Source organism: Polypterus senegalus, chromosome 2 (assembly GCF_016835505.1).
Source record: "Polypterus senegalus isolate Bchr_013 chromosome 2, ASM1683550v1, whole genome shotgun sequence".
NCBI lineage: Eukaryota > Metazoa > Chordata > Cladistia > Polypteriformes > Polypteridae > Polypterus > Polypterus senegalus.
The window spans coordinates 100,598,328-100,606,874 of NC_053155.1; positions in this window are offsets into that span (position 1 = coordinate 100,598,328).

Consider the following 8,547-nt stretch of genomic DNA (forward strand, 5'->3'; position numbering starts at 1 on the left):
GTGTACTTTGTAACCTCACAAACCAAACAGAAAACATTAACAGCACATATTTTCTTTAACATTTCAAGTCAAATACAAAAGATTATTAGTGCAAATTTTGTATCACTGCAAACCAAATGCAGCAACATCTCCTTTTAAGCTCAAGAAAAACAAACACATTTAACAACTGGTCCTGCCTTACTGTACGTATTTGTACAGAGTCCATCTTAGAACAAAGCCATCCACAAAACTCCCTGGACACTCAAGCTCTCGGTCAATGGATATGATTCTAAAGCTGTTCAGTCTTTCATGGTACATAGTCTTTAATGTTTGTTCAGTTTCTCTTTACACATACAAAGCTCTACCCGGGCCACGGTGACTGGTAACTCACAAAGTACACGGCATAATGCACACATCTTCTCTGAAACTTCATTCTGTGTATGGCTGTAAGCAATTCAAGATGCGTCATTGACACAGAGTATCATCTTCAGGTGCTCCATTTGACACTCAAAGCCTGTTGTTAAATCATCAGATGTTGTTATTGTTACACATTCACAAAAAATATTCATTTATTGAGAGACTGTTCTGGGCTCCCCACCAGACCTGGACAAATGCTCCCACCTCCCCTCCATCAGCATCCCTACTTATATAAAACCATTGGGTCAAGTTAGCTTTGACCTTTGTGTCTAGCCTTTCAGTGACACACAGGGCCTTTTCAGCTGCGCTACAACAGACAATGCATTCATATGCAGATCCTACTGTACCACAAATGCACTTGCAAAGTAGGAAAAAGTGGGCATTGCCCTTTGCAGTTATGAGCTTTATATCATAAAATAACATACATGGCAGGCAGATGCTTAGGTCAGGTTGGGGAGCATGCACTGGTACAGTGCATTGCCGCACCCAGCACATAACGAAATAGCTCAGGATCTCGGTTGGCAACCTCCCAAGCAGACACGCGGTCCAGTCCCACCCTCAGGAAATGACCATCTATCTGCTGCAGCCAGGTGTTATGTGGACGTCCTGGTCCTGGCACTCGAGTCCTCAACAATGTGGTTCCTGTGAGCCAGATCACCCTTGGGAAATTGCACAACATGGCTGTAATGCCGTAACTGACACTCCCTCACAATGCAGGTAATATTCTTTATTTGTAACCCTTGAGCAACCTGCTCATTCAACACAAAGGCAAACCAACGGTACCCAAGGATTCTCCGAAGAGACACAGTACCAAAGTAGTCCAGTCTTCGTCTCAGGTCATTGGATAGCATCCATGTCTCGCCACCATATAGAAAGACAGGAAGCACCAGCACTCTAAAGACTTGGACCTTCGTTCTTTTGCATAGATATCGGGAGCGCCACACACCCCTCTCCAGCAACCTTATGACCCCCCCATGCTCTCCCAATCCGTCTACTGACTTCATAGGAAGAGTCACCAGAGACATGAATGTCACTGCCGGGGTAAGTAAACCTCTCAACAAGGTCAACACTCTCTCCGCAGACAGACACACTGCTGATGGTTGTGCCCAAGAGGTCATTAAAGGCTTAGACCTTGTTTTTTTTCCAGGACACTCGCAAGCCCAAACACTCAGACTCCTCGCTCAGTATATTGAGAGCCCTGATCAGAGCCTCCATTGACTCCGTGAAGATCACAGCATCGTCAGCAAAGTCAAGATCCGTGAATCGTTCTTCACCAACAGATGCCCCACAGCCGCTGGACCCCATGACCTTGCAAGCATTAAACCGAGTAGGAGCAGAACACACCCCTGATGAACCCCAGAATCAACTGGGAAAAACACAGAGGTTCTGCCTCCACTCTGCTCGGCACTCACAGTACCAGCGTACAGGTGCAGATGCTTAGCCTTTCTTGTTTCTTCCCCCTTGTCAAAGAGGACTAAAACTGCTGAGCTGTAGCAGCTTTTATTATTCTATTTTATTAACGAACATGTGCAGAATATCTGCCTAGCTTTCTGAATTTTATTTGATGACACTGCTGTTAAACAAGTTAAAGTGACCTCTGCACACATTTTGTTCATAGGTGCCTGGAAGAAAATCCATGTTAAACTTTGCAGCACCAAGATGACATTTTGCCTAATATGATTGGCATGCCCAAGCACCAATAAACAAGCTTTAAACTATACTTGGAATTAAACTCTGGTTTGATTAGAAGTACACCATTCCTTAAAATTAGATGAACCTATTGATCTCACCTGTCTGGACACTTACCCTTGCATTCCAAGGGTTCTGCTACCAAAATTCAACCCATCTACATGGCCTTGCACTGGTGGTACCACCTGAATCTGAGGGAAACAGAAGTAGTACTCTAAGAAATGAATCTTAAGATCTAATGTCTTGTGAAAAACAGCAGCATCATACAGTAGCTGGGAGCCAGAAAAAATGTTGTATTTTTCTAAGAAGTTGCAGAGAACATTACAAAGAGTCTGCCATCCAAAGCAAGGTGAGGTAGACTCTACCATGGGCACAGATAAATACGTACAACAAGTTCTTCAACATAACTCAGACAAAAGACAACAAAGCATGAAACACCTCACTGAAGGCTTTGTATTGTTAAGCTGCATTATATGTGCAGAGATGCTGAACCTTTAAATAGTTATGTAAGAGCCATGTAAAGCTGACATCACATTATGCATCTTTGTGTCATGGGGTATGTCAGATTTTCCAACTGCAGTCGTTGATCTTATTACAGTACCATGTCAAATTAACACAATTCAAAAATCACAGACCATGTCACATTTACCGCTGATCTTTCAGCACAGTTGTCCTCACTTCTTTTTCTGACAGCCAATAGTGTACTGTCTGATGAAGCCATTGCTATATGAAGGGTTTACAGGTATGGAGAGTTCAGTTGCGTCTCTGCCTTTTCTTTCATTTATCTTTGCTGTTTGAGTATGTAAAACATGAAACATCAAACAGATGAGCCTTTCTTCTGTCTGAGAGGTTCAAGACACGCATGTTCCTTATTCCTTATTGCTGCATTGTACTTCCGGATGACCATTCATTGGTTGTCAGCTCTCCTTAACACCGACTGAAGACAAACCTGTTTGATTTTATTATAGAAAGTCACAGACTATTTGGATTGAGTTATTGGGTATATCACATTAGGCAATCGGATTCACAGAGCGCACTGCTGATCTCCTAAGATTATGGAAATGAAGACTACAGCTGAAAAGCACTGGAAAAGTTGTGTAATGTGACATCGGCTTAAAGCGGTGTGCTCTTCCATTTAACTGATACTGTGTGATAGGATCAGTTATTACTGCATCGAGTGAACAAGTTTTTAATAACAAACTCTGAGAACAGAGCAAGAAATCACACAAAAATTACACAAGGTAATCTCCTCACTGAAGAAGCTGAAAAAATCAAGAAACTAAACTGATTTTCTGGAAAAGAAGATCTCTAAAAGATTTAATAAAGCCACTGGTGTTGAACCCTACTTAAACTTACAGAATGTATATTTTTCAATTATGAATAAAGATTTGCTTTCAGCATCTCCTTATTTCATTGCTACTTTTATTTTTGTATGAAAATGAAAATTATTTGACTTGTCTTTCCTGTGGGTGGCATGGTGGCACAGTGGTAGCGCTGCTGCCTCATAGTAAGGAGACCCGGGTTCACTTCCCGGGTCCTCCCTGCGTGGAGTTTGCATGTTCTCCCCATGTCTGTGTGGGTTTCCTCCGGGTACTCCAGTTTCCTCTCACAGTCCAAAGACATGCAGGTTAGGTGTGTTTGTGTGTGTGTGTGTGCCCTGCGGTGGGCTGGCGCCCTGCCCGGGGTTTGTTTCCTGCCTTGCACCCTGTGTTAGCTGGGATTGGCTCCAGCAGACCCCCGTGACCCTGTAGTTAGGATATAGTGGGTTGGAAAATGACTGACTGTCTTTCCTGTTCTTCCTCAGACTCTGCATTTCAGTTCTGGAACATACAATGTATTATTCAAAAGAAGGTAAGAGAAGCTTATGAAAATTTAAAAAAAATGAAATTACTGTATTTACTTTACCTAGTATGTTTTGTTACTTTTAACTGTTTTCAGGTACACGTGCCCCTTAACAGGAAAATGGAAACGTACAATACTGAATTTGGTTACACTTTATTAAGTACACCTTCCCATTTTAAAGACCTGACTAGTCAAACAGTGAATAATATGCAATTAAACCATCCAGGCATATAACAATAGCTTGTGTGTAGCTCAGAGAGAAAAAAGGAAGAATGAAATATTTACATATTAAACCATCACGGTAGCTGCTGGCATGACTGCATCAATAATACCAGCCCAACAGAGATATTAACACACAACTGTGTCACCGGTGTTTCAAGAATGGGCCAAAACCCAAAATATAACCAAATGATCATTGATGGTAGGGCTTCACATGACTCGTACAGAGTGGCGGACGCATTTAGTCAAAGGAATATGGGGCCATCAAGTAATGGATTCAAGGATAAAGTATAACAAGTCAGCAAAAAATCATTAACACTGGAGAAGCGGAAAAACATAACCAAGTATGAATAATTTTGGTTGTTGTTGATTCCTGATGATTGAAGAACTAGAAGCAGTATATGGACAAAAAAAGGATTAACAGATCTCTCTCTATAGATGTCAACAATCCAGGCTGATGGTGACAGTGTTATGGTATGGGAGGATTTCACTGGACTGATTAAATTGATGCAATTACAGCAATATTTGGAAAGCACTGGGCATCTTTATACTCCGTTTGTGAATGGCCTTGAGAATTGATATAACACAAAATGTATGTTTAGGTTCCTCAAAATTGCAGCACACTGAACTTTAAATCTTGCCTTGGACACTGTTTGTGTTAAGTTTTGCACATCCTCCCATTCCAGAGAAATGCAGGTTAGGCTAATCCATAGCTCTAAACTGGACAGGAGTTACCTTATGCCTTTTCTTACTAGGATAAGCACCTGTCCCTCAGCCCTTAAACTGGATTAAACAGCTTTCACTATGAGCATTAGAATAATTTTGATAAGCACAGACAATTCAGTCCAACTCAGCTCGTCAATCCTATTTACCTAATTTTTCCAACATAACTCTAAATCTAGTTTTGATTGTTCCTAAAGTCCTAAAGTCTATCAAACTACTTGCTAGTTTATTTCAAACGTCTTGTCTCTGTAAAAAACAAAAAAACTTTCTATCATTTTGCACCCTTAAGTTTCAAACTGTGTCCACATGTTCTTGCTAAAGTAATTTTAAAATAACAGTCTTGATCCACTGTACTGATTCCCTTTATAATTTTAAATGCTTCAATTATGTCAATTCTTAATTTCCATTTGCTTAAACTGAAAAAGCTACGTTCTTTTCATCTTTCTTCCTAATTCATTCCCTGTAGCCCTAGAATCAGCCTAGTCGCTCTTCTCTGTACATTTTCTAGCGCTGCTATGTCCTTTTTGTAGTCTGTAGACCAAAACTGCTCACAGTACTCCAGATGAGGCCTCACCAGTGCATTATAAAGGTTGAGCTGAACCTCCTTGGATTTGTACTCCACACATCGTGCTATATAGCCGAACATTCTGTTAGCCTTCTTAATGGCTTCTGAACACTGTTTGGAAGTTGATAGCTTGGAGTCCACTATGACTACTAAATCCTTCTCATAAGGTGTACTCTCGATTTTCAGACCTCCCATTGTGTATTTAAACCTAACATTTTTATTTCCTACATGTAATACTTTATATTTACTGACATTAAATTTCATCTGCCACAAATCTGCCCAAGCCTGTATGCTGTCCAAATCCCTCTTTAATGATTCAACGGATTCCAGATTATCTGCCAATCCACATATCTTGGTATCATCTGCAGATTTAACCAGCTTGTTATTAATATTCCTATCCAAATTATTTTTATATATTAAAAATAGCAATGGCCCTAGCATTGACCCCTGTGGAAGACCACTCTTAACATCAGCCAGTTCTCACACCATAACCCTCTGCTTCCAGTGTCTGAGACCATATTACAAGCATATACAAACATCACCCTGAACTCCCACTTCTTTTAGTCTGATGCCCAACCTCTCATGTGGCACCTTATCAAATGCTTTCTGAAAGTCATGATAAATAAAATCATATGCACCACTCTGGTCATATGCTTTAATGCTTCCTCATAGAATTCCAGTATACTGTATTATTGAAGCATGGATGGAGGAAAGGGAAATGCAAATATTGCTGTTGGTGCTGATAGGCAGCTCCAGGTATCCTGACTGAGATTCTGGTATCAGCTGCCTTTGTGTAGACTTGCATGTGTGCTCTTCCCATGATGATGCTGGTCCATTCATCCTTCTAGAAATCCTGCATATTAGTGAAACATTGTCTCCACCAGCTGAACCCACACCAGACCTGTTCTTGCCATGTGCTGCTCAATCTATTCCTTAATAATTGCTTTCATTAATTTACCCATGATGCATGTTGAACACACTGGCCTATTATTTACCTAGGTCATCAAAAGTCCCTTCGTTACATAACAGGATACATGTACTTGCTAGATTCCAGATGTTAGAAATTTCTCCAAGTATAGTGATATTTGAAAAATACCCGTCAACAGTTTATATATGTACTTGATCTCTTGTGAGGACTCACTTCACTTCCTCCTTGACCGTTCTTTTATCACTAAATTACAGAATGAATCATCTGTCATCTTCTCCCTTTTCTACTCCATTTCTGTATAAACCAACCTGTTTGCCTCAAATGCCCTTCTTCATGCAGCAGTTCACACTCTGCTGACCTGGTAGTTCAGGTAACTTCTGTAGGTTCTCTTGATTTGTTATTTCCTTAATAGCTTATTGTGTTTCAATCAGGTTAGTTTTAATACATTTTGTGTCTTCCATTGTTGTTCTTTTCTGTGATTAAACAGTAAAATAAATTCTTTAGAGTTCACTGTTTTTAGAATTAGGATTCTTTTCTTGTTTTCTTGTGGAATTTCAATTTCATTAGGTGTTTAAAGGCCTTACAGTTAATGTTCTTCATATTGAATTCTAAAAATATCAGCATGAAACAGACAGAAACAAACAAGGCCACACTCACATCAGGCTAATGCAGAAACTCAGATTACCCCATCGTGCACATCTTTGGGGTGTGGGAGTGACTGGAGTAGTCATCCTCATCTGCTGGATTCAGGCAGGCATCTATTATCATTATACCAGATAACCGATAACGTGCAGTGAATACACTTGACTTGAGCATTCCTAGCTTTCATCCTCTTTCCTGTACATTTAGCATTCATTTGCTCAGAGGTTGATGCACTTGCTGCTTCCTGAGCAGCTCTTCTTTTTTCCACTCTAGTGGCCCACTTCTTCTCTTCTTTCGTCTGCATCTTTTCGTGTTAAAACTGCGTGTTTTGGTTGCAATTACTTAGTACGTTTTCCTTAATTTTTCACTTAAGCTGGCACTTAAGTCTTCAATCTGCCTCAAGAATGATTTAAGATATGAAGAGGTAGAGGAAGTGACGGTGAAGGTGGTAGGGATAAGAACAGCGCCGGTACCCATGCAGCTCTGCTGGCTGCTGCAGAGAGTTGATTCTATAAAAAAATAAAACAAACATAAAAAGAGGAATAACCTTGGAGGTCAATCATCAACCCGAACGTGGATAGTAGACATCACGTAGTATATGTGTACCAAATTTCAGGTCAATAGTTCAAATGGTTTGGAAGCTACAGGTGATTTTAAAATCCTGGACAGAGAAATAGACAGCTAGGTAGCATATTATATAAAGAAGATATCACACACTGTATAAATGCAGCTACTTACAACTTTGGTTCAGTCATTTTTCTTTAAATACAATCAGCACTAAAAAAAGATTTTTTTCACAATCACTTTATGTATCTGCCGTTTCCCTGAAGGTAATGTTTTCAACATTTAAAGAGAGGTGCATTTACTTATTTGGCTGACGCTTTTATCCAGGGTGACTTGGAATATCTGAGATACAATTGGACCACAGGCAGGGGAAATGACTTGCTCACTGTCACACAGTGTCAGTAGCAGGACGTGAAGCCACAACCTTGGGGTTGGAAGTCCACAGCTGTAACTACTACACCACACTACCTGAAGATATACAGCTGACCTGTCATGGGGTCCTCACCCCAGTTTTAAACGCTCCTCAGTTACCCTGTGCACAATGCCCCACCACATCATTTTCCCTCAGGTGCATATGAAATCCACATCTGATATGCTCCAAATGGCTCATAAGCTTTTACTCTACTATTATGTATCAGTTTTGAGCAATGCATTTGTCACTTTACCCCTGCCTGGACTTGCACAAAGTAAATGTCTTTTTGTGAAGACTACATTGTCAATTCTTAGCGAACAAGCGATTTGCTTCAATATGGGCATTCTATGTTAAGATTTTACCAACATGTTTGGGGTGGTCTTCTACCTGAACATTAAGCAGGCAAAATACAGCATAAGACTCTCTGTTTATGATGAATACATGCGTGTCAATCCCACTAATAAATGGGCACGGGTTTGCAGATCCCATGCTGGGCCTCTTCAGCTCTTTATATCCCTTGCAAGGCATTGGAGTTAATCTAGCCACAATGGGGGCAAACCAGCCCAA